Source organism: Haliotis asinina, chromosome 9, assembly GCF_037392515.1.
Source record: "Haliotis asinina isolate JCU_RB_2024 chromosome 9, JCU_Hal_asi_v2, whole genome shotgun sequence".
Lineage (NCBI taxonomy): Eukaryota > Metazoa > Mollusca > Gastropoda > Lepetellida > Haliotidae > Haliotis > Haliotis asinina.
This window is the reverse complement of record NC_090288.1, coordinates 40,243,194-40,270,564: the sequence shown is the minus strand read 5'-3', so window position 1 is coordinate 40,270,564 and position 27,371 is coordinate 40,243,194. Positions and strand designations below refer to the sequence as shown.

Genomic DNA, 27,371 nt, shown 5'->3' with positions numbered 1-27,371 from the left:
ATGACGGCCCATACTTTATGGATGACAACTTATTGTTGGTTGATGACAACTTCTTTTTTTTTATGGATGACACATTCTTCTTTATTGATGACAAATTATTGTTATAATCAGGTAGATTCTGTCTCCATTATTAAGCTGAAAGCTTTTGCAAAAATGTTAGAATTGCATGAAGTTGTTATCCTTCATTTTTGACTTGGTACTAGAGAGCCAATCGAACAATGCCTATGATGGCTTAAATGAAAGAAGTCATGAAACATTACAACAAAACAGTTCCATCATGTCCAATGAAGGTTTTATATGAATTTTATAACTTATTGTTTTCCTCAAGATAATTCTTCAGTTCCATGAGTAGACTAGCTATTGTCTCTTCTATATATCAGACCTGGTCTTGTCACAGACATTACCATATATGGTCATGAATAATCCATCTGTGTAGGATAAGGAGTGATACCTAGAAGGATTAATGGTGATATGATAAATGTGGAAGATATTTAGTATCTTCATAATTTAATGTTATCTTTCCAGATGCCGCTGATTGGATACTAGCAACAAATAACTCAGTAGAAAGGTCAAGGTCGGCCAAGCTTCTCTGTTTTAATCAGGTCAGTAGTATGTATTGATTATTTCCTCTATAATTATGTAATTTGAGCTTTACTTAGATTGTGATGCTTGGGTTTATCATTGTAGAATGATAGACATACACACTTGGTTCTTTCCTTTATCGAGCCATATTTTATACTAGATGGAGAGTAACAACTGAAAATCATTATTTCTCACTCGTTACTGGAATTTAATCATTTTAAAACATCCCTGTGTCATAGGGATTGTATGTATTTTTCATATAAACGTTTTTCCCATTTGTACGTAGTGATATGATCTGTTTTGATAACTTGGTTGTGTTAACCAATGTAAGGTTATTTTGTATTTTAGAGGTGTGCTTACTTCAGGGAAGTAACTGTTACGATGAGTTATGGTTATTTAACTGTGAAGATTGTGAAATATTTTGTTGAAATGCCAGAACTCGAGTCTGTGATGTATTAAAATGCTAGCTTTATTGACCTACTTGAATAAAAATAAATATACATATAAATATGAGTGGGTGAAGGGGTAGCCAAGTCCATTCTTGTGTCCCCCACTGTGATATTGCTGGAATATTGCTAAAAGTGACATAAAACCAAACTCAATGAATTTTGTCATTGTATAAAGAGATATGAACCTTGTGACACTATTTACATGATATTGTAGGAAGAAACAAAAGTATTTAATATTCCCCTAACAATGGCAGACATGAACAACTTAATGCCAATACAGAAGTAAACAATTTTATATATAGTTCATCTCACCAAAGGTAAGTAAGTGTTCATCAATAGAAAAACACCAGGATTGCCAAATTTAACCAAAACAAGTGGCCAAATAAATGAATTGTACGCTTAGCAAAGCAATAGAAAAGCATTGTCAGGCAATGTATTGTCATTGCTGTAGTATCAACTTTAACTCCTTCTATCATGTACACCTTCTGAACTGAATACAAAGAATGAAGACAAAAATCTGTTCAGCAATAAACCCAAAATCATTAAAATGAAATGAAAAAGTATGAATTCATAGTGTTTTGAGTTCATTTCTAAAGTGATAACATTGAAGAATGTTGGCTGTTAAGCTACGTTAAGTAACGAAGTTGTGAGTGTCATGACGCTGAGATCTTGGTCAATTCCAGTAAGTGATCTTACAGCAGAATGAGTATGGCCAGGCTGATTTGAGTAGCAGACTAACAGCTACAGGTCATTATGTAGCAATAGGGCATTGATGGCATCCCCCTAATCTTTGACCTGTTGTGTCATAAACCTGTCATTTTCACATTTACTTGACAAATGATGTGTGCGCAGATATAGATTAACATTTGTGGGATTCTTGCAGTGGTCGGAGGATTGTGTGAAAGTTAGTTGTACACACAAGGTCTATGTCAGAGACATGTAGTTGGTGTTGGTTGATGTCAAACACCAGGTGGATGTTTGACTCTGTCCATGACAGTGTGATTGTGCAGAAGCTATGTTTGTTCATCACATGCAGCCTTGATATTTGACTGTCAGTGGTATTGTGATGTGTAGAAGTTGGTTTATCATGATGTTTGACTTGGTGAATGACAGTGTGATTAAGAAGAAGTTACCATGTCAAACATGTGGTGGATGTTTGACTGTCAGTGACAATGTGATTGAACATAAGTTAGCTCATCACATGCAGTCTTAATGTTTGACTCTGTCAATTATAGTGTGATTATGTAGAAGTTAGTTTATCGTGCAAAAGGTGGATGTTTGACAATGACAGTCTGATTATGAAGAGGTTAGCTTGTCAAACACAAGGTGGATGTTTGACTGTCATTGACAGTGTGATCATGCAGAAGTTAGTTCATCACACACAATCTTGATATTTGACTCTTACAATGGCAGTGATATTAGGCAGAGGTTAGCTTTTAGCACAAAAGTTGGATGTTTGACTCTTGCTTTGATGGTGGAATTGTACAATCTGGCCTTATGGCATTTCAATAATAATTTCAATTGACTGTGTATGATACTGTTGATGCACAACATCCACTGTGATTCCACAAAAAAAACATTATTTTCCTGATGATCCATTTACAACACATTGTACACTGAGGACATCTGTGATGCTTTGGCAACATGTACACAAAGGCCCTTACCTGTAAGTCAAAATCAAAACACTTTAAAGATTACAGAAAATAATCCTCAAACAGTGTGTACTTTCTTTTGTACATCAGTTTATATCATACAATATCTAAAACTTACAAAAATGGCAAAATGGTTTTCTAACATTTATTTATAGCTGCAGGCAAGTTACAAGATTTGATGTATAAAGGAAAACTGTGGTTGATCATCGATTGACTCATATGACATTATGATGACATTTGATGAGAATCTCCAGTTTCAAGCCTGCCAGAGCCAAGTACTCTGAAATTCATGTACAGTGTGCTGAAGCGTTTTACTTTTAATCAAAACATCGTGCTGAACATGAATAATACTTAGTCCTTGAATGTCCTTGACAACATAAAGTAGAATATATTTAAACTAATATCAGTTTCTCAAAGCATTTTCAATATTTTAAGGAGGTGGTAGGGTAGCCTGGTTAGTCCTGGGTTCAATTCCCCGCATGGGTACAATGTGTCAAGCCGATTTATGGTGTCACGTGCTGTCATTGGCTAGAATGTTACTAAAACTAAACTAAACTCACGACAGCACTCACTAACAAGGGATTGTGGTGGCTTATGGCTTATTATGATCAACTTATGGCTTGTGGTTGCTTCCTAAAGCTGGTCGTGGCCCAAAGAAAGACCATTATTATTCCCAATAGCTGTGATCTACTCACATGGTTTCGATATGGAACAAGGTGTACATTGTCCTGATCCCAATAACTGATACTAAAACGCTGAAGCCATTACCATCTCTCTCATAGCAAAATCTAAATGCCTCGTAAATTTATCTAATCAAATTTGCAATGGTAGATCTTATCAGCATTAGTCTACCACAATTGCAGTACTCACTGGCACTTATTAAAACTACCTAGTAATCTGATTAAATGAGAATTTTACTACAATACCATTCCCTAGCGTCCTTGAAAACCCTCTCAGCAAATATCAAAGCACAATAAGGTTGTGTTCCTTCAGTGCAAAGCTTGGTGATTACTGAGAGGAAGCTCTGGCCTTGGTAAAGCTGCCATCCATGCAGTAATTAAACATTGACGATTGTGGAATATAACATGCAAGGACGAAGCACTGCCTGTGCTGCTTCTGTCTAACCCTGTCGCCTAAAACACCAGCTTTGTTCTTGCCGATTCCATGCATAATAACTGTTATTCCAGTAGATGGCATCATCTCTCGACCAGGATTGATTAGGTGATTTGATGTTTTGCTAAAGTATATTTACATTTCAGTCAGCCAGTCTCCTGTCATTATTTTCCTTTTGATCATGCAAACATAGAGTATGACTTTGTTTTTTTCAGTGGCAGGGGAAATAGGTGTAATTTCTATTTCACAAAAAGGAATTGTTGGTTGTTTGGGTCGTGTTTAACATTTCTTAAATAAATTCAAGCGGAGAACATTTCAAATAAGGTTTAGTATAACTCATTTCCAAGTTTGTATTTTCTGAACAGATTCTTCCATTTTATTATTTGAATGTAATTACATTTTTTAAGGATGTTGTGGTATGATACCTTTGATTATATCCATGAAATATCATACTTACAACTTTTATGGAAATTCTGTGGGTAAGGTTAGTATTATTCAAACAAGTTTGGGTTTTTATAAGTTCTGTAAGTTATGGAATGTTATTTGAATTTAAAATGAATTGTACAGAGTCATACTGATATTAGAATACCATTGGGGTCGGTGATAAAAATGTATTAAATATTCATTAAGAATAATGTTGATCCAAAAAAGTAACTTGATTAGGACCTCATTAAAAATAAAGATAAACAGAATCAAAATTGATAACTCAAAGGTCACTTAACAACAAAAACCCATCATTGTTAACACAAGTGATTTTTTGTCTTAAATCCAGTACAATGTATTAGCTAATATATTTGCTGATGTTGCATGATATGTTCAACAACTTTCTGTCCAGGGTGGGAGCTCGGACAGCCTGTTATTACGGCAGCTATCTTAAACTATAGGGGTTCTTCATAGGCCACAGTTATATGGCTATCCATCACGGACTGCCGCGCAAACCAAACATTAAGGGGCTGCCTGAAGCCGAATCCCCTGAAACTGTTATTGGTGCCTGCACGCCTCACGTCACTTCGTGTCACGCCTTAAGCCCAGACGGTAGGCCACTGTTGCCCCAATATTCATTGGGCCCTCGTCTCATAAAAGACAATTCTCTGGGCAAGAGAGACGCAATGAAAACATGGATTGGACGGAACAGAGTCATGGAGGAAGACAACGCGGAAACAAATGGGGATTTGAGTCATTCATTAAAACGATCCTCTGTCCGGATTGAATATTGCCTCCCTTTGTTTAAAACGGCAATCTTGGGCGACACGAGTCGTGCATTAATTGCAGTCCGTCAAGAAAGAAGGGAGTGGTATTAAGGATGGGCCTCTGATCTGGTGTCAGCCAGCTCGCTCAATCATGCTCGTTATGCCAAAATCAGAGACCAGTTTGCTCTTAAAATAAACTGTCAAACTTTTGCCAGTTTTCTTTTAAAAAAAAAAGAGTGGAATGTTGTCTGGGTATTGGTTTCCATGACTCAGGAAATTAATTCTGATGTCTGAATTTTATTACAACTTTGGTATCATCTGAAGATAGCCACTTTGCTTAAACATAATTAAAATTTTGTCCTGATGAGCTAAAGATACCAGTTGTTCTCTAGCCATTCCTGTCTGCAATTGGAGACACTGACACAAAATGGAATGTCATCATAATAGAAATTAATGACAAAACAAGGTCACTTTCCATGATAGTTTTAGAAATGGTTATTTTCACAGCTGGTCCGTTTGTTCAATAGGATTATTCCCATGGAGAATATCGGCACCTTGCTTTAAATTCAGTCATAATTAGACAACGTGCTGCACCTCATTTACATAACTTAAAGCGCTTTCCATGACCCCAAAAATTAAAATCCCTAATTTAAGAATGTGAATGGAGATTACGTTTCCCACAATTCTTTCTGTTTGTGATAGCTTAATCTTCTTTTAAACCATAGAAAGGATCTAATTAGCATCTCGTGTCACTGTAATTCTTTACTGGTAGAGTTATCTTCATTAGTGTCTGGGATTTTTTCAAGATTTGGATCACATTTCTTTTTAAACGGATGGAACATAGGTCATCAAAAGATGCTGATACCATGTTTTATGCTTTGTATCAAATTACTTGAATCATTTTCCAGTTTTTATCATTATTTGAAAGAGTCATTTTCATTTAGCTCACATGAAAATGAATCCTGAACATAAATGAAAATACCTTAAGTTCTTGCTTTATCATGAAATGGAAGAATGATAGCTTTAGGCAACACACATTTATTGCGTGGTTTACATCTTTTTGGTAGCATGTTAAATTATGTCAGTGACAATAAAAATACAAATAAATGTGTCTACATTGAAGTCTATTGCAAGTGGAAACTACATGTTCAATGCCTCATCAGGTTGATGGATGTCATGGTAACCAGGTTGTGTAGATGCTCATGATGTCAGTCACTGGACAGTTGTAATGCAGAACAATAGGAATAGTGTAATAATGTAAAGGGCATCTATCTTATAGTGAGGAGGGGTGCAGTGGGGTATCCTTGTGATTAAAACCTTTACTCTTCATGCCAAAGACCCAGTTGCTATTGTTGCTTGAGTGGAATGCACTTGTTGAGGAGTCCAGAATAGCTCTTCCTCTTCCTGTAGCAGGGTGTGGAGTCATCCCACAGAATGACATCCTTACCTTGTCAGCTTGCTGATGGGGTTAACCTCTTTGGTCATGTGGACAAGGTGTCACACTTTGGATCAGAAGGTCGGTGGTTTGAATCCCAGCATGGAACTTGGAAATTTTGTGGCGGCTATGTTCCCACAGAGGTTACTCCTGTCGTATCTTCTTACATAACCTTTGTTCTAAAAGGACCATATTTCCCAGTTCCTATAAAGTCCCCTAGCAGCCAAAATCACAACATGAATTATCTGCTTTCTTTCTATCCAATCCAATCACATATTTCATCATGTTACTTAGATCCAGTATGGTGGTCTCCATGGAGTTAGTTCCCTACCCTCCAGGGCTATCTGCAATGCAAGAAGACCAAACTGAATCGAGTCTAGATTTCACACAGTCTGCTCAATAGGCTTCCATTCAGATTCAAACAGATTTTCTAAAATCAGAATTATGAGAGTAAGCACTAGTCTACTCTTTTCACATGGAATGTCATTTGGATGTGGACATTTAATGATGTTAAGTGAAACTCCACCTGGGGTGAAACATAAGCCGTGACAGTCAGAGACACTAATGGCAATAGGTTGGAATGGTGACAGAATGCTGAAATCAGTGGATCACTGAAAATTAGTGATGATAATGCCAGCTGTATGTGAAAGAGTTATTAAGTCCCACAGGAAGGAGAGCACCTGCTTTACACAGAGCATGTATGAAGCAATAAGTGTTTGTGGCATACTACAGCTCTGCTAGTGGTTAAAGCATTCGTTCATCATGTTGAAGACCCAGGATCAATTCCCACATGGGTACAATGTGTGAAACCCATTACTGTCGTCCCCTGCATCAGTATTGTTAAAAGCGGCATAATAATACATTCACTCACTCACTCCTCTTTCCTTACATCAACAGTCTGTAAGGAATCACATGCCAATCAAACAAGCCAGTGATTTGGAGCCTTGGACAGAAAAGTGATAAGCTCTTGTCGCTTATTCACAATCTACTGGTTTCAACTGGTTTCTACTGGTATTGCTTATGAGATGACAGCCTGAAATTTTAAACGGAGAGTTGAGGCACTTTAAATGTCACATGAAGACCACGTCATGCTTATCGCATCTTTACGATAACCTGGCGTGAAAAATTGTGTTGAAACTCGTCAATAATATACGCCAATTGTATCCTGAATATCCCAACTGTGATAATGAGAATAAAATCATTATATTTGCATGCATAGTATTGATTTATATTAACTGGCTTATTTTGAGTCACTTAAATAATATATATTTTGTGCCATACAGTTGGAATAGGGACTAAGAGGGAGACTAGGCAAAAAAGTTTTATAGAACAGCTGGGGAAGGACATTGGTTACAGTGCTTGCTTCTCAACTCAAACACTTAAGTTTGATTCTAAGTATGATCACAGTATTGATAACTGTCCCATTGTCATCATGCTAAGGTCGTATTATAATGGATTAGAATCTTTGATTTGGATCACAGATTTGCCATCTGTATGATACCAGCATCAGTTCAGTATGCCTGGGTTTTACCAAAACATCTATGAAAATGTTTCCATTGTCATAAAAATTTTCAGCTAAAATCGATTCAGACTATATCCTGAAGATGTGTGAATGAATCAGTATCAAGTAGCAATGGTACCAAATATTAACAAAATCAGAGCCTGTCGTACCTCACTGGTGGCTCTGGTCATAACACATGACAAGGCAAGTCAACTGCTCACCTTACTAATACACATGGTACAGACTCATGAAGGTCTGGGGTAGAATAGGCCTTCAGCAACCCATACTTACCGTAATAGGCGACTATGCTTTAGGTGACTAACGGCATCGGTGATCAGGCTTGAGTTGGTTGACACATGTCATTAGTTCCCAGTTATGCAGATCAGTGTTTTTGCTGTTGGTCACTGGATTGTCTAGTCCAGGCTTAATAATTTACAGACTACTGCCATATAGCTTGAATATTGCTGAGTGCAGCGTAAGGGTCAGCTCACTTGCTCACTCACTCACTCATGTGGTGCAAATCAAAACAGGGAATGGCATCAGATGTCATTTATGTCAGTAGTGTATCCAGTTTGGAAGAAACCTCTACATATCCATTTACAAAAAGCTTTAGAACTTTGTGCATCACTCAGGAATGCCTTCCGCTGTAAACTGACTCACTGTTGTATATCAGGAAGAGTGCAGCTCACTCTGGCATTCATTATTTTACAAGGGCCCCCTGAAGGTCCGGCGTAGAACAGGCCTTCAGCAACACATGGACCCATGAAGGTCTGGGGTAGAATAGGCCTTCAACAACCCATGCTTGCCATAAAAGGAGACTATGCTTGTCGTAAGAGGTGACTAACGGATCAGGTGGTCAGGGTCACTGACTTAGTTGACACATGTCATCAGTTTCCAACTGCACAGATCCATGCTCATGTTGTTGGTCACTGGATTGTCTGGTCCAGGCTCAGTTATTTACAGACCGCTGCCATATGGCTGGAATATTGCTTAGTGTGAAATAACACTAAAATCACTCACTCACTCTACAAGGATTTGGATCACTAGAGGATTGTTTTGACTTTTATACCTTAATGCAAACTAATGCTTACTACTGCGTGAAATTTACTTTAATAAACAAGCAGAACACAAACTTTACTTTAAATAGCAAGAAGAACACAGGATTTACTTTAAACAACAAGGCCAACACAAGTTTGACTTTACACAACAAGCAGGACACAAAATATACCTTAAACATCAAGAAGAACACAGGATATGACTTTAAACAACAAGCAGAGCATAAGCCTTACTTTAAACAAGCAGAACACAAAATTTAATTGAAACAACAGGCAGAACAGAAAGTGTACATTAAACAACAAGCAGAACACAAAATTTAATTGAAACAACAGGCAGAACACAAAGTGTACTTTAAACAACAAGCAGAACACAAAATGTACATTAAACAACAATCAGAACACAATATGTACTTTAAACAAAAAGGAGAACACAAAATGTACATTAAACAACAAGCAGAGCATAAGCCTTACTTTAAACAAGCAGAACACAAAATTTAATTGAAACAACAAGCAGAACAGAAAGTGTACTTTACACAACAAGGAGAACACAAAATACACATTAAACAACAAGCAGAACACAGAATGTACTTTAAACAACAAGGAGAACACAATATGTACTTTTAACCACATTCAGAACACACAATGTACATTAAACAACAAGCAGAACACAATATGTACTTTAAACAACAAGCAGAACACAAAATGTACTTTAGACAGCAAGCAGAACACATGATAACTATAAACAGCAAATAGAACGTAATCTTTGGTTAAAATAACAAGCAGAACCCCAAATTTAACTGAAAAAAAAGCAAGTAAAACACAAAATGTACTTTAAACATTGAGCAAAACATAAGGTTTAGGTTGCACATCAAGCAAAACACAAGATTATAGAACACTAGCCATGTGAAGAGCTGACATTCCTTTGAGGGGGAGAGAACTGGGTTTTTGCTACATACAGGCAATGACATAAATTCCTTAATGACAGTTTGTTGAATCAACACTTGCTGCATCATGTTTTTCCTGCTGGGAAAGCCTGATCACAGTTTCCTGCTGGTGGAATGAAATTGCTAATATTTGTAAATATTGATATCTAAGATTTTCAAGGTTTCATTTGAAATTTGCAGGAGTCCCTTTATCACAAAAGTCAATGCATCAACCGTGGTGAGGTTTTTGTTGACTTGCAATGAAGGATGCATATTTCCATTGAGAAAATGATGGGTTTTTCACTAGTATCTTCTGAAACAGTGATTGATGTTTCTCGACATCGCAAGACTAGACAAGCCCTGACATGGAACAATCAATTTGGTTCCCGTTATCTGTTGGCTTTTGCGAACACAATAGGATTTTCCAACTTGTTCCTGTATTCACGTCCAGTCCACTGCACAAAGCAGATTTTATAAGCATCCGAGCAAGTCAGGATAAAAAAAAAACGAGCATGATGGAAATGAAATGATTAAGCAAGCGTTAAAGTTTCCGATCCAAAAATATTCATCACAGCAATTTAGTCTGTTCGGAGTGAAAATCACTTTCATATCAGAGTTGTACAGCCATTTATCTGCTATGGATTACTTAATAATGGTTGACAAAGGTTAAACATTTATCTCGCCAAAATAAATCACAGGAAGGATTATGCTGCATGAATGGTGAAGAAGGATTAGCATATTCACATTGTTTTGGTTAATTATTTATTGGATTACAATAAGTCATGTGGAGAAGCAATGCATGGATAGAGGCATGATAGGCATGTCTACAGGCCAAGTTTCTACTTCAGATTTTGGAGAGCTCATCATGGAGTTTTTGTCCTTCACTTAGCGTGAGGTGGAATTTTAATGAATACAGAACATGGTGTAGTAATATGTGGTGGTGCCCTGAGTACTTGTTTGATTTACAGGCATATTATTGTTATTCCTCTTTGGTATTGTTTTTGTCAATATTATTTCTCAAGAGCTTATGTTCCCAATACTTTTGCTGAATATTGGGGAATATGTTCAATATGTCGACGACCACTGATGCTGGTACTGTCAGCATTTTATACTTTTTTATCTTCTTCAGCTCACATATTAGGAATTCTTCATGGTTATTAGGAAACTCTCTCCCTTGAGTCGATATTTCTGAGTTTTTAGTCTTAACAGAAGCAATTCAGAATGTGTTCTTGAATCTTACACAAATTTTACTATACATTTTTTCAAATGTAAATGACGTCTGCTTTTAAATCAGTTTCCCGCCATTTTTTAGTCTTCCACCGTGTGTATGCCAGTGTTATTTACACAGGCAGCACCTGATTCAACCAGAACACTCTTCTTATAATGACAAACTGATTGATTTGGAACATTTTTCCTTCAAAAATATGTTTACCACCAGAGGCCTCTGTGTTTGCAGATCAAACATGGAGCGTGGTATATCTCTTGTCCAGCGACAGATAACCTATTTTTCTGCTGGAAAACAGTATTTTATGAACCAACATCACATTGGGATGTGCTGGTCCAGAGTTGCTTGAGGTGTCCTGTCAAAAGGAACATGTCACCAGTGACATCGTGACTTGTCGTTTGAGAACTGTTGAAAATGGCTGATGCTTTTAATATGGTGTGCTGTCCTATAGCCTAAAGGCCAGGCGCTCTAAGCCGATTGGTTAATGGTCTAAGCTGATGCAAATGGCAGTAATCTTGTAAAGAGGAAAAAAGTAAACTGGTGAAGCCCAAGAAATAAAGTTACCACCTACAACAGCCAAAGGCTATGTCAAAGACTGTAGTCAGTGAAACCAGAAATAGATCCATTATGTTTTTCATAGATCGAAAGCCATTGTATGGATTCTTGAAAAATTGCTCTCAACATCAGTAATTTGAATTGAGGGTACAATGTCATTAGCGGAAGCAGCATGATTTGTGCAATGAATTGTTGATGGTATTAGCAGAATTACATCTTTGGCGATATGCTTGAGGTGTTTGTTTCTAAGATTGTTATTGTTATTCAAGGGAAACAAAAATCCAACTTTACAAGCATCAAGGTATGGATTAGTCGCTTCTTCACGGAATGCAGATTTGCTTATTATAGAACAGAATTACTTGTGTTCAGTGCTATTCTCGAAGCACCAAGTGACACTTTTCAGAGGATCGAAGAATTTGAAGCTGTCTGTCATAACAAAGGAAATACAGTAGTTTCATGGAAATATTTTTCAGCTTGCTAGTTGCCCTGCCAGGACAATGTTACATGTTTCCAGGTTGGTGGCCTGTCTGTGAGAGATACAATTTGGACACTTACACAAGTTGGGGGATCGGTTTATCTGAGACATCACCTTACATATGATAATATATGGCATTAACAATAAAATAATGCACAGTATATTGTCAGTAATTTCCGGTAAAGTATCAGGTGATACCAGGTCAATAAAATGTTAAATCTGAGATAAATTATCAATGTGATCATGTGTATATCTGTTCTTAAAAGCTAAGTCAGAAACTAGCAATCAGCGATGTGCAAATTTTTCTTTCACAAATCTACGTTTTATTTGACTGAAAAGAAACAAACATGTGAAAAATAATCAATGCAACTTAAGAGTTCTTTTTTTTGTCATGACCAAATGAAAGTTGTTGTATCACAAATAATATATTCTAACACAGAAGAAGTTCAGCCACTACCAAATACCTTGAAAATTATTAATAACAAATGAAATCTGTGGTTGTAATTTGTATGTATGGGACAGTTTAATCAGCAGCCATAGAGGCCTTATGTATTTTTGTTTCAGCCAACAAATCATTAATATCGTAACAACCAAAACAAGTTGTATGTATAATACCAGGTTGTTAAATCGATCGAGGAATTTGCCCATCAATATCCACAAATTGGAACAAAATTTCCAATAAATCTTTAAGCTAAACAGAGGTGTTTACTTGTTTATGTGTCTTCATAACAATCTAATATTTAAAAATTATCACAGCATTTTGGGATGATAGAGCCTGTTCATTTTTCAACTTATCATGTAAGTTTCTTTCAGCTGTGACACATTTGTGTCCTGTTTCATTGGTCGGTTAACACATGTGACAGCTGGTTTTAAAAAAGTAAATTTTGTTAGACAACAGTGGGTGATCAATCAATGTATTACTGGCAAATCCTTACATTAGCTGGTCTGAAACCCAGTTTGTTGAGTCGCTGACAGTAATTGATATGTGGTGATTACACAAGCTAATTAAAATGGCTACGGGACTAATAGTTGGAGATTTGCTTCCCTGTAATTTTGGTTGTTTTGTCAGATGTACAAAAACTAGTACCAGGTGTGATATAGTTTTCAGTATGGTTCTGTATTTCATGTTCTGTATTTATTAACACACTGTAATTGTTTTGTTTGACAAAAACAGAATGTTGATAAATCTTATGTATGGCAAAAAGACAATAACCGATACTGCATGGAATATTATGGACTGTAGACTGTTATATTAGGAGCATACAGTACATATGCATTAATTTACGACGATGACAGTACCCCACTACCCATCAACACCATAGTGGATCTCTTCATCAGATTGAACCATTTGTACCCATCAGCTCAATTGTAGATTTCTCCAACAGATTGAACCACTACCCACCAGTGCAATAGTTGATTTCTCAAGCAGACTGAACCCCTATCCATTAGTTCAGTAGTAGGTCCCTCCCAAATACTTGAGCCACTATCCCATCATCTCAATATTAGATCTATCCAACAGACTGAACCACTGTCCATCAATTTAATATTAGATCATTCCAACATCCAACAGACTGAACCACTATCCATCAATTTAATATTAGATCATTCCAACAGGTTGAACCACTACCATCAATTTAATATTAGATCATTCCAACAGGTTGAACCACTACCATCAATTTAATATTACATCATTCCAACAGATTGAACCACTACCATCAATTTAATAATAGTTCATTCCAGCAGATTGAACCACAACCTGTAAGCTCAATAGTAGATCTCTCCCACAGACGGAAGCCACCTTCCCATCAACTCGATAGTAGATCACTCCAATAGATTGAACCATTTTTACCCGTCAGCTCAATAGCAGATATCTCCAACAGATTGAACCACTATTCATCAAATCAGTAGTAGATCACTTCAACAGACTAAAGTCACTATCCCATCAACTCAACAGTAGATCACTCCAACAGACTGAAGCTACTATCCCTTTAACTCAATAGCAGAACTCACCAACAGATGGAAACAAAACACTACTCATCAGCTCAATAGTAGATCCCCCAGACTGAAACAAACCCTACCCCATGAACTCAAAAATATTGACTTGACTTCAACATCTTGTCAAGTACAATTATCAGGCTACAATTCTGATTCAAGTTAAACATGTATCCATTAAAAGCAATATTTTCATCCTGCTTCAAGGTCATGTCATGGAACAGTTTCAATCTCTTTGAGTCGCATAACAACATGACAGCTTCAGCCATTTTCTAAAGAAACTGATACTTCAGTCCTTTCTTTTACTCAGATAACGGAAATACCTGCTGGAATGTATCACAGGTTGTTTAATAATGATGACGAAGTTTTTGTCAACTCATCAAATAAGCGAATCTCTTAGCTTCGAAACACCATTACTTTCATCTCAAGGCTCAAAGGCTGACTGAACAATAGCACAATCTAGCCTCTTTGATGTCCGTCAGTCGGTATGTTTTGTCTCCATGATGCATGTTTCTGTGGACAATCATATTTGATCAGTTCATAATTGTTATGCAAGTAATATGTGTTATTGCCCTGACTCAGCTGTGAATGAAATTGGGATGTTTCTTTGTACATGTCCTGTTGGTTGTGGATGTGAAATGTTTCCAGTTGGAAATGTACTCTGTGAACAATCTGAGGATAGCATATGTGAACTGCTTCCTTCATGAACCCAGAGAAGTAATATGTATTGATTAATTCAATAAAAATTAAGGAATTCAAGATGAAGCATTGATACTTTATTACCATCTAGTTCAAATGTTTTCAGAAGTTTATTTCTTCTGGGTTTGTTCATACTTTGTTACTGAACTACAAACCATGAACCATTAGATCTAAATATGCAAATGAAATTTAAGATCATTTCCTAATTCCAATTTTCATCAAGCAGAACTGTGAATCTTTGAGCCAACAATGACAGATCATTGACTGTCACGTTGGCAAATTTACTGCCATCAAATATTAAAAGCTTTTTGCAAGGTATTAAGAGATTGGCCATTATCAAAACCAAAATCATTCATGAGAATTGACTGGATACAAAGTATTATTCCCTGGGCAAGAGGACATCTCTGATATTTGCTCAGGTTAAGAGTGCCATTCTACTCACCATGCTCTGGTGCAGAAATTGTCCTGGCATGCAACGCTGCCAGTGTTTTGTCATAATCAGATTAAATAAGTGACTTTAATAAATGTGGACAGTTGACATGTCAAGTTTGGGTCACACTGTGGAATTGCCTCATGTCTGAATGTGATGCTATTTGGGTGCTCTGCAAGTAGTAGTTTTTTTTTCATTAGGAAACATGTAGAAGATCTTATGAGTCATTTCTCGCTAGCTATTTGCATATGAAAGAAAGATGGACATGCAGGATGAGACCAGTGTCCCTTGATGGGTGAATGTCGCGCAGAGGACTGGGATGGGAAGAGGGACGAGGAGGAGAAGAGCCGGAGTGAGAGTAATCGTTCGGGGAATGGATCCCAACTCCAACAGCGACGTCCTCCAATAAGAGCACGACTCACTCACCACAACGATCGGTGAGGAGGCTGTTCATACTGGGAATCGCCAACCATGACTGCCACAATGTTAATTGGTGTCACAGCATCAACAGCGTAGCTAGACAACAGACACAAGGAGAGCACCAGCAGGTTGCTGAAGACTTAACATACCTCACCATCCTGTCTGTAGGATTACCATTGTTTACAAACAGGTAGTTTTCACAAGCAGTGGCTCTGTGACTAACTCTGCCGTAGACCGCTTACTAGCTCACGTAGACCGCTTGCTAGCTCACGGCAGGCTCATTCATACAGGCCATCGTTGTGGTAGTAGCAGCGTTTGTAAAAGGTTGTAAACCTCGGCACGTGCCAGGTGTTTTGTTGACGGCAGCTGTGCATGGAAAATGATGGCCTTTTCTTTGTGGAGTGTGGTGCTGCCTTAAGGATATGTACTTGCATCAAGGAATGATGGCTGAGGTAATGTCCATTCTTACATTGCTGGTGTTGTTTTAATATCAGGGTGTTAAATCATCCTTACCTGCGTGTCCAGTCACAAAGAGGGAAGTCGATGTGTAGCCTTTTGTTTGGAACCTGATATTCCCTTGTCATTTGTGGAGCAGTTTTTTGACAGATGCTTTACAGTGAAGTGAGCAAATTGTATGATAGTGGGGTAATAATACTTCTTGCAATAGATACACCCTATTTCTACTGCCACATGTCAATTACTGTCTTTGAGAGCGTATCATATTCACCAGGCCATCTGCGGTAGGGTTTCCTCCTCTGTGTTCTCACTTCATACCTCATATTTCACAGGGAAATACTTTCCATCTAAAAACTATTTTGTAGATATTCTTTACAAGGTTGTTATCCAAACATGGCATGTGACATGTGAAATTTGTTGGAATGATCATGTTTAACCATGTCTCCTATGGTCTCAATGTGTTTTTCTTAAAAGGTGTACAGGCAAAATATAATTTACCACAACTGGAAATATTTTAAACAGTACAAATACTTTCTCATTTTCATAGCCATTTGTGGAGCTCATGTCTCTAGTTAGTCTCCACGTGTTCATTGTAGTCAGTTAGGTGGTTCAGTACATACAATGACTCTCCAAAGCAGTGTCTCCTCAGCATAGTGTGACGGGGACAGTTACTGGATATGTGTTCTACATTTAATACTGGTATTAGGAATATAATTAGCATCAATTGCCATGTGACAGCTTTGTAGAAATGATATCTGATATTTTCAAAGGGCGAGGGACTGTGTTCCAGAAGTAAAATTGCTTCTATTGTGTATGTTGTATCATAAACTGTAACAGATGTGGTGTTAATTAACTGTAAGTGAATTCATACATTCAGATACTGAGTACATGTAAATAGTCTTTGACAAGCCTGTACTGAACACAGCTTCATTGTTTAAATACACTGAAAATAGCCTTTGTTTTAAAAAGTAAACTCTTTCAAGATATATTTCCTTATTCTTTTTTAAATTTATTGATGCATCATGCCTGTCCTGTTAGACTTTGCATGTTATAGGGCAGTTTCTTCCCCTGAAACACAAAAACACCACTCTTTGTGAAATTATTGTTTGAAAACACACTTCCATATCCTTTCACTAATATATCATTATTGCTTATGTTTTATTTGAAATTGAAACAGGCTGTATTTTGTGCTTCAATAGAAACTGTACATGATAAAAGAGGCTGAGAGAGTAACACAACATGTTGCGTGTGATGCAAAAATATTTCAAATTATTTACCATATGAAGTTATTAAAAGCAACTGTACATTGTATGTGGTTATTGTTAAAGTGCATTCGGTTGAATTAATTGATGGTTTGGGTTCAGTCTTTTTTTTATGATAAGACTGTCCAAAAAAACAACACGTTTACCTCCTCTATACAGAATTCTATGTGTTAGAATAAAAGGCATGTTTAGGGGTAATTTACAAGTCCCTCACAACTTATGGTCATCTATGTGAGGAAAAGTCAGTAGGCGTATTGTGTGAGTCAGTATTGCTTAACACGTTCATATCCGATTGAAGCACATTCATCTATACAAACCAGCCAGTCGATATTCGCTCACTCATTGTGTAGTCCGCTCATACTATTGACAATATGTCATGCGTCATACCTGAAGACTTGGTCGCTATGCTGGGATTCCAGCATAGTAGGCATCACAACTTGCTTCTTACATAAGACACAGTTATTCTGTAGAAGGAACTAATCGTATACATAGAGATATATTCCGTTGTTTGTACGGTACAGAAGATTGTGGTTTATATATTACGAAAGAGTGGAGAGGATTATAATCGCCTCAAGGTTGATCTACTGTGAAATGTATCTATCTACCTCTGTGTGATGAGAGTGTTAGCTTGCCAAATACAACACGTAATGATTACAATAAGATTTCATTGCAATGAAAGAATTGATTGAAAGGGGAAAGGATGTGCTTAGAATATTGTGAAATATGCCGCATTGATTTTTCTATTTTTGTACTTGGCTTGGAGTGAAGTGAGTTTGATTAGAATAAAATGAAATTTGTGTATTAGATTTAAAGTTGATTATTTTCCACAAAATGGATTTTTTTATCCTTGATCATAGCCGGGGCAATGGAATTACCTTTTTTTGAAAAATATTCTTTTTCATGTGAGTTTGGTGTAATATGCCTGTTGTGAGAGAGCCAGATATTGTATTCACTGACTTCAGAGCACAAAATGGTAATTAAAGAAAACTTGTGTGTTTCCCCAGGGGGTCTTACTACAGGATGGGGGGTTCTTGTAGGGGAGGGGGAGTGGTTACATGGGTGCTGGTTTTTGACACACCATGGGGTCATTATCAAGAGAAGAGGAGTCAAGCTGCAATCATATTATTTAATCTAATTGTTCCAAATAATGAAATCTGATCAACTTGCTACAAGTTGAGTCATTTAGTTAATGATAGTGTTTTGACAAACAATTATGATTACTAATTGTATTTTGTATTATATTTGAATTGTTCCCAATTCTGTGACATATGGCTTTATCCATCTCAGTATGGGAAGCACAAAAAATTATTCCAGTGCATTGTGCAAAGATATCTGGCATAAGCACAATAAAATCCTTTGACTGTCAGTTGACAATAGACTCCTCCAATCATGAAATATTTTGTGAAAGGCAACATTTCTGTACACCAGATTATGCAAGTATAAAGAAGCAGGAATAAAGGTGATGCAAGGCAAACATAACTTAAAACCAGTCTAACAGAAGGATTTCCTAAGCATGCTGCAAATTTATGATGTCAGTGTCCAGAGTTTTGGTTGTAAGTGAGTGAGTGTACTTTTATGCTACTCTCAGCAATATTCAAGTTCTATGGCAGTGGTCTGTAAACAATCAAGTCAGGACCAGACAGCCCAGTGATCAACAGCATGAGCATTGAATTGTGCAATTGTGAGCCAATGACATGTCAACCAAGTCAGCGAGCCTTACTACCCAATCCTGTTAGTCACCTATTCTACCCCATGACCTTCACAGGTCATTTGGGTTGTAAAGGATTAATATTGTTACAGGGTAGTGGTATTTCTCCATCAGGACTGAGTTGGGGAGTTTCACAGTGTGAGTGTGTTGAATCTAGATATGTCTACAGGTTTTATCTTTGTGTTCGCTGTGCAGTGCTGACTGTCAATGTTAAGTATTACATATGACAAAAAATGAGAGAGCCTACACAAAAAGTGTCCTTAATGTACTGTCTCACTGTACCACGATATCATTGAGTGCAACATATTTCATATTGCAGATGGTTAAACTTTAAGGATGTAGATCTGTCTTTACACAACTGGAAGTAGCATAGCGGAATTTTTGAGTGAGTGAGTGAGTGAATGAGTGAGTGAGCACAGGACACCAGAAATGGGCTTCACACATACCCATCGAACTGGGATCTTCAAGGTAATGAGCATTAACTATTTGTGGCTTTACCACTTCCACTTGACTATCTGCACATTATCCTTTAAATAACCATTTCGACATGCTGGTAAGTATTTTTTAAAGGGAAAACTATAGATTGTATGTTTATGGTGGCAGCACAGTGGAAGATTTTCTCTGCATTAAAAAGTATTAACATTTGATTTTCAAATTTAGGGACTAGACTCTAATTGAAAAAATTCTTTAATAAGTTAAATACTCCAAATGAAGATCAGCACACAAACTTACAAGCAAAAAGGGTTAATAAGCAAACACACAGTACCAGATCTAGGCACCCTCAGGCCTGCCAATATGCAACAGCAAAGCCCCCCTTTAACAGTGTTTCATCATCAAAGCATTTCAAACATGGACACATCTGACTAGTTTGATAGCTATAAATAACTCTTCATATTGCTGTGATTGGTTTTGGTGATGTGAAACTGGGGTCTTCAAACATAGTGAGATTGAAAGTGAAAACATGATAAGTGAGAAGCTATAAGATATATCATTTTAATAAGGTCAAACAGAGATTGAAGGTCATAAATACAGAGGCCTCATGGCACTTAATGATAGCTATTTTGATCCAGGGGGATATTTAGGTCAATTACACTACAATGATAGGCCCCAGAGGAAGGAAGTAATATGTATGTGGTATTAGGGAGCACATTTAGTCTGAAAATTACTTGAGCTGAAGACGCACAGCATTGTGCAATCCTTTAGTGTTAGATTTCTAACTGCTGTCGACCTCAATCTCTCATAGGCATTTAGACGAGGTATAAGTAAGAAGTGAGGTTGTGAAATGTTAGCTTTCTAACATCCATGATGTTTGCACGGGCAGAAGGTTTGTTTCATGGTCTGGTTTAATTGTGTTGGGCAAGATTGTGTTGTGTGTTAGGAATATATGATGTCTGGATGTTCTGAATGGGAACGATTGTCTAGGAATATCTGATATCTAGGTATTCTTGGTCTGTCATAAACACTGAAGCAAATGTATCAAAGAAATCCCACACAAGTCTAGAAAATGTGGCAATTGTACGTTTCCACTGCTTTTTCTGAAAATGAGCAAAGTCTCATTGTTTTTCATTACATTTAATTTTTTATGTCATCATATCCCCATTTGCATAGATCAGTGCTCATGATGTTGATCACTGTTTTTTTTTCTGGTCCAGGTTTGATTATTTACATACAGCTGCCATATAGCGGGAATATTGCTGAGTGCGGCATAATTTAAACAAGAACACAAATGAACTCACATCAAGCTGGCATACCTTGACATAGTACATTAAGATTTTTCAAAATGGTTTTAAACAAACCCATTCATTCACTCAGAATTGTTTGACAATTTGACGGTATGTATAACAGGAAACAGTTATATATTTTTTTATCACAAATTATGAAGTATGTATCAGAGGTGTCGTTGATTTAACACAGTCGAGTTAATATTGAAACATTACTCTCATTCAAACCATATTTGCTTCCATGTGTATAAATATTTAGTTATGAAATGTTCAGTCAATATGATATTATTGTTCAATATTGACGTACAGCAAGCATAATCATGTACAGCATTTTTACTCCCAGCAATCACATCTACAGGGCGATTGACACCTTTGAAATTGACAACCACTTAGTGTGCAGGGTGAAAGAACAGTATATTAGATTACTACAAATGTTTTTCAAACAACCCACCTTTCAATATTTGTTTAGTTAGCATAATATTAATCCTTATTCCAAGATTGTTCAATTTGCAAACAAAGGACCCAGATAAAATAAAAATGGGAGATGGGGTTTGCCTTCAGAGGGGTATTTAGGATTTCAAAAGACATATCATGTTACACCGAATATGCTAATATGGTCTGATACCAAAGTTCCTGTTTGAAGAACATGTTTATTCTTCTAGTGATTATAGCCCCCACATGGGGTTGCCATTTACAACTTGAAATTGACAACAGCGCCTGATTGCTGACTGGATTTACAGTCTTAAGTAGCTGTCATTTAACAGGAAGTTGGATAAATTTCCTCAGCATACTGAACCAAGAATCAGACTCCCCATTATAAATCATACAATTTGTTTCCAACATTTTTAACTTCTTTAAAATAAGGGATTATTTCATTTTGGCAGTGACATTGTAAAGTGATGTGTTTTGAAACGAGAGAGTCCTTAGAAATGATTTATTTGAAAGGGATTATTTGGGCTTAACAGATGTGATTTCACTTCATTATTTTTTCCAGTTGTATAATTGAAGACGATGCTGAGTTGGGTTTTTTAAACCAAATTTGGCATATAAGGTTCACAGATTTCACGGTGCAGCCATTAGAAAAGGAAATTCAATATCTTGGAATCATCACTTCATGATGGAAACCATTTGGGAATGCTTAAAAGCAAAATGGAAGCATCGAGAATAGACCTGTCTGGAATAACAAATTTAGCTGATGACACTGTCAAAAATTATTCCATAATCTGAAATAGGAAAAACTTCTTGCAAATTTATAGAAATTTAAAAAGTAAATATAATCAGTTTGAAATATTAGTATGATTTACTCATCATACAAACCATTAAACCAATCATGTTGTCATATGATACTTTCAGTAGGTCTTAACAAACATGGACGTGTCTGGATAAAATTAAGGTGATGTTTCAAGAAACTCGATGTAATTTGAACTGGTCTTTTCTGCATAGAGGCAAGGTTTTATAATGTACCTGCCTCTGTTAAAGTTATTTTCAAGTAAAAGAGAATTGAGAGGAATTGAGACAGGGCATTCTGGATGAATTTATTGATCAGATCCCTGCTTGTAATTACTTTAATCCAGTGAGTGTGAATAATATTGTAGATTTCAGGATGCAAGTGGCAGGCACTTGACAGGTGTATTACATGGTCTGTGGTGTTCATTTCGATATGTCTAGCCAAGCTCTCAGATGGGACTGGTACCAACAATGGGATGAAGAGGAGATGCATGATTTTCTTGAAGATGAAGAGTTTGATGATTCTTGACATTGTCTGGGTTTAGTCCTGGTGCTGTTCTTCTTGGATGCTTTTGGGAAGAATACTTAATACTACCTTGTCATTGATGTTGGCAGATGATCATGTGTGATTATTTTTCTTGCCCTTGAAGGACTCTTAGCTAGCATCTGTTTGATTCTTGTTTTGGTTGTGGTTTGTCGGTTTGTTTGCTGCAAGGATCATCATCATAATCATCATCATCACCACCACCACCACCACCACCAAATGCCTGCGCCACTGTCAGAAAAGGTCTTGTATATAGGCACTAAAGCTTACTATGCACAGTAGTACTGGCCACAAGTTCAAATCTCAGACTCTTCACCTTGGTGTGTTGGTGCCAAAGCTTGCTCATTTTTTAACAGTTAAAACCATTTAGAACCTGGGTCTCTAATCTTTGTTTATATATTTTTCTGAACCACACAGGTGGCACCATTGTCTAAGATGCCTATTTGCAATGCAGAATTGTATCCCTTTGATGTGCCAGGAGCCTCTGAAAAAGGTTTAAATCCCAGTTTGCCCAGTTATGTTTCTATCGATCTATGCTCACTGGTTTCACTAGAGTGGTAAATGTGAAAAACCTGTAATACTCATTCCACATCATTCCACAATAGACATTTTGTTCAGAATGGTGTTCCAACAAAGATGATCTTAAAATTTATGAATGTCAATTTCTTTATTATAAAGAACATGCTGTTTCTGTGTATATTCTTACTCCTTAATAATCATTTACTTATATAGATATGTCATCGCATCCCAGTTGTGTAGATAAATGCTCATAATGATCACTGGATTGTCTGGTCCAGACTCAATTATTTACAGACAGCCACCATACAGCTGGAATATTGCTGAGCGCAGCGTTAAACAACGCACAAACAAAGCAAAACTGTACATAGATATCTGCTTTCTAGCTTATCAGTCACCTGAAGAGTAAGGATATACTCTAAAATGTTGTGTTCCTCATAATATATAAGTTGAAATCCATAGAAGAAGATTTTCACCATTACTGTCTGTCACTTCTGTAAACCATTCAAAGATTTTAACTGTGATCTTATGTTATAAATGTTCATCTTTAACCATTGTTTTCTCATATGTTTTTGAATTGTACTCATAATTTCATCCTGAAGCTTAAACACAAACAGTTCCTCACCCAGACATGCCATCTGCAGCAACACACAGATTGTATAAACAGATATTTCAGTATCAGGCTTCTGTTCCTCTGTCTCTCTAAATCTCAGGATCTGAACTCAATTCTAGGGTATCATGTTCCCATCTTGAGTGAAAGGTTTCCTGAAAGCCTTCACCAACTACTGCTGTTTACAGTTTAAACTCTGTGAAAAAGGATGTCATTTTATTTACAGTTATCTTTGGGCAAAGGTACTTGGTTGTTGAGTTGAGGCACGACATCCCCTGTGTTGATGCGAGGATGAAGCTCTGGGTGGAATATTATGTTTACTCATGGTGATTGACATCACGGCTTGAAACAACAGGGCACTGAATTTAATTTGTTTGCAGTTTAAACAGTTTTAAAGAGCAATGGAGGACATTTGTTTAGATGGACGTTTCGCAAACACCTGATATTATCACACTTTAATAGTGATTCATAAACATGCTTGTGATAATAGTCAGACTTGTACAATGGAGTGTACTTTTAGAAGAAATTTCAAATAATTATGTGGCTTTTATTTCAGTTTTCTCTCTGAAAACCATGCATCCAAATCTGGGTTTCTTTGGTATAAGGGGCCAAGTTGTTGAAGTAATCACTCGTCACACTGAAAACCTGGGTTCAATTACCAACATAGATACAATGTGTGAAGCTCATGTTCTTGCTGGAATATTGCTTAAAGTGGGTAAAACAAAACTGGATTTGATTTTAGAGTAATCTGACACCAAGTCCCGAAACAGTTGGGTTTCAGTTTCTGGATGTCAAGAGACTTTCCTGATCATGAATGCATTTTCTTCTAACAGATAGCATTTAATGGTTCAATTGGTAAAAGTCAACACAGTCTTTTTTTCTTTAATTGGATGCAATTCCATATTATCCAGTGTCAGGTAGCCTGAGTCAAATACATGAACTATGGGCACATTTTCAATACTATTCATAGTACAACTGGCTGATCTGGTTGTCCTGAATCTAAAATTTTGCAGATTTGTTCATTAAACAGGTGAAAGCTTAATCTGTCAGAAGTCTATGATATGCTACAGTGGCCCATTCTCCTGTTTACAAAGTGACAGTGACAAAAGTCTTGTATACATATTTTATACATCAACAAAGCAGAGTAAACGTGGGTTTACCAAACACTACTTTATCCAATAGCCACATATCAGGAGCTCTTAAACCATCAGTAATCCCTAGATTATTTATAATCCTTTTTAGATTGGTATGATGCGTTTAAATTGCAGTCACGTGCCTTATCGGCACTGATAAGGAACACCCATTGTATGGAAATACCCCACACGTGCTGCTCGTCCCAACAAGGTGACTACGAGGGGCGATCATGCTTCACACAGTTTGTTTACAGATTTATGAGGGTTATAGCCTGAGGTTCCCTGTCCAGCTACCTGGGAGAATGACGACCATCACTCACTCGTCTCTTTCATGCTCCTACAGACCCTTTGTACTATGTTCTTGTTAACGACACTCGTCAATTTACTGACACCTGCAATTTACGTGGTGGAGTGGTCTGTGTTGCAGCATACGTGTGTAGTTTACCCTCACAGGCATGTTTGAGTGCAGTGTAAGGAGTCTTGTATATTTGCAATGCATGATGGTTTTCTTGGAACAGGTGTTGCTTGTAGATTTCAGTGTGGGGTTTATGGCACTTATTTCTCATTGATTTCTCCATGGCTTGGAACTTATTGCTTTGTCCTCAAAGGATTCTTGTTTAAGTTAAATTGGATTCTCACACACGGCTTATAAATGCCAATTTGGAATGCCAGCAATCCAGACTTGAAATGGATCGGATTTATAAAAAAATACAGCAAATATCTGTAAGTAGGTTTCTACTTTCTATCTCAAATCTTTCTCAGCAGGAAAAATGTTTTTCAGATTCATGACATGTGAATTACAACCTGTTAATGCATTCTTGTGGAGATGCTTAAGTACGTATGCTTATGTCATGAATTTTTTACTCTGTTTAATCTAACTGAAATGAAATTCTAGACTGAAGTTTACAAGTGCAGCTCGCTGAGTTCATTCTGATTATGTATTATCATTTGTGTGTGTGTATCAGGGGATAAATCACTTGTGTCTGTTCTGTCATATATGAACCCTGAGTAGTGGTATTCCGAAATATTAATGGATAGGATCCACAAACAAGGCAATTAGGGCTAAGACCTGTGAAGGTGAGAAGTTAGATTCAGCCTTCAGCAACCCATGCTAGACAGAAAAGGTGACTATACTTGTCATCAGAGGCGATTAACGGAATCAGGTGGTCACACTCACTGGTTTGGTTGACACATGTCATTGCTTCCCAGTTGCAGAGATTGATGCTCATGCTGTTGATCACTGGATTGTCTGGTCCAGACTTTATCATTTACACACTGATGCCATATAGCTGGAATATTGATGAGTGTGACGTAAAATTTAACACACTCACTCAAGTTGGTCTAAAATTTACTTGGAAATGTTTGTAAAGTTCATTTACTTCATAGAATGAAAATTTCTTTTTATTGATGTTGACTCCACCTGAAATAGCCTAAAGAAAAAGATACTCAATTGAGTTAACCTTAAATATTATACTGTAATGGCTTTAAGGTTTTGCCATTATTTGAATTTGTTAATTTGTATAATTATTAGTAGCGTTCATTAGCGTCAAACCATATGAACTTTTTTGGTTTTGTTACTGTCTAGTTGATAATAACATTCATTTGAATCAAACCGTCAGAATGTTTATTATATTTTTTTTTGACTGTCTAGTGTTTGTTTCGATTCGTGTTGTTTCCATCTGTTTTTTTTTCCAATACTGAAATGTGCAACACAAATACAGAATCTTTCTGAACAAAGAGTCATCAAAATCACAAATCACCTGTCACATTCCCATCACACATGATTGATAAGAGACATTACCAAGTAGAGATTTCAACCATGACAACCCAGTGACAAAGGCACCACTGCAACATGTTACGTTCAAATGAAATATTAAACATTCCACCTTTTACCCAGCATTGTCACTAATCTAAATGTTCATTAAAACTGCATTTTATGTCCAAAGGAAGCAGATTCCTTATGTTTCAAGCAAACAATTTTTTATACACTTGTTCATACCTTTTGTTGAATAGCTGAGTCAGATCAACGTCATTAAACAACATCTGTTTCTGTTTTATCAATTTTGCCAACATCCCAGTGCCAGCTTCATTTCCCTCAGTGTAATTTTCATCACGAGAGCTTTCCTTTCTACACCTGTCGGTCTGTAATTCCTTCCCAGACAATTAGGGGATACTCTAGCCGCTAATTGCAAAGTCATGTTTTCCCCATTTTTTCAAGGTTTATGGCTTATGACTTTAGGAACACTTAGCCACAATTAGTCAGTGGCCCTACACATGCTCATTGCAAGAAGATCAAGTGTACAATTTAAGATGTCAATAAAAGTAAATTATAAAGTTTTTGCATTTGTCTAAAGTATAAAAATATCGCTGAGTAAGATTGCTGTCTTGAAGTCTGTACCTCATTAAAGGAACATTATGACAGACCACTGATTTCACTGACCAGGAAAAGTGCTTACACGGATGATTTCATGGGAAATAGTATTTTCTAGAAAATAAGA

At 36.8% G+C, this 27,371-nt stretch overlaps 1 protein-coding gene across 4 annotated transcripts in view; it reads left to right on the top strand.

The window, feature by feature from the left end:
• The first annotated feature begins 523 nt into the window (after nucleotides 1-523).
• The window catches only part of LOC137297119 (neuroglian-like), a 144,108-nt gene continuing 117,260 nt past the window's right edge, over nucleotides 524-27,371 (top strand). For 2 of the 4 annotated variants that reach the window (XM_067829117.1, XM_067829114.1), the window contains exon 1: nucleotides 524-602. The gene's annotated coding sequence lies outside the window, so the exon portion shown is untranslated. Of the gene's footprint in view, nucleotides 603-15,756; nucleotides 15,887-15,976; nucleotides 16,149-27,371 lie in introns of those variants that run through there. The other 2 variants (XM_067829116.1, XM_067829115.1) reach the window with 2 other exon arrangements.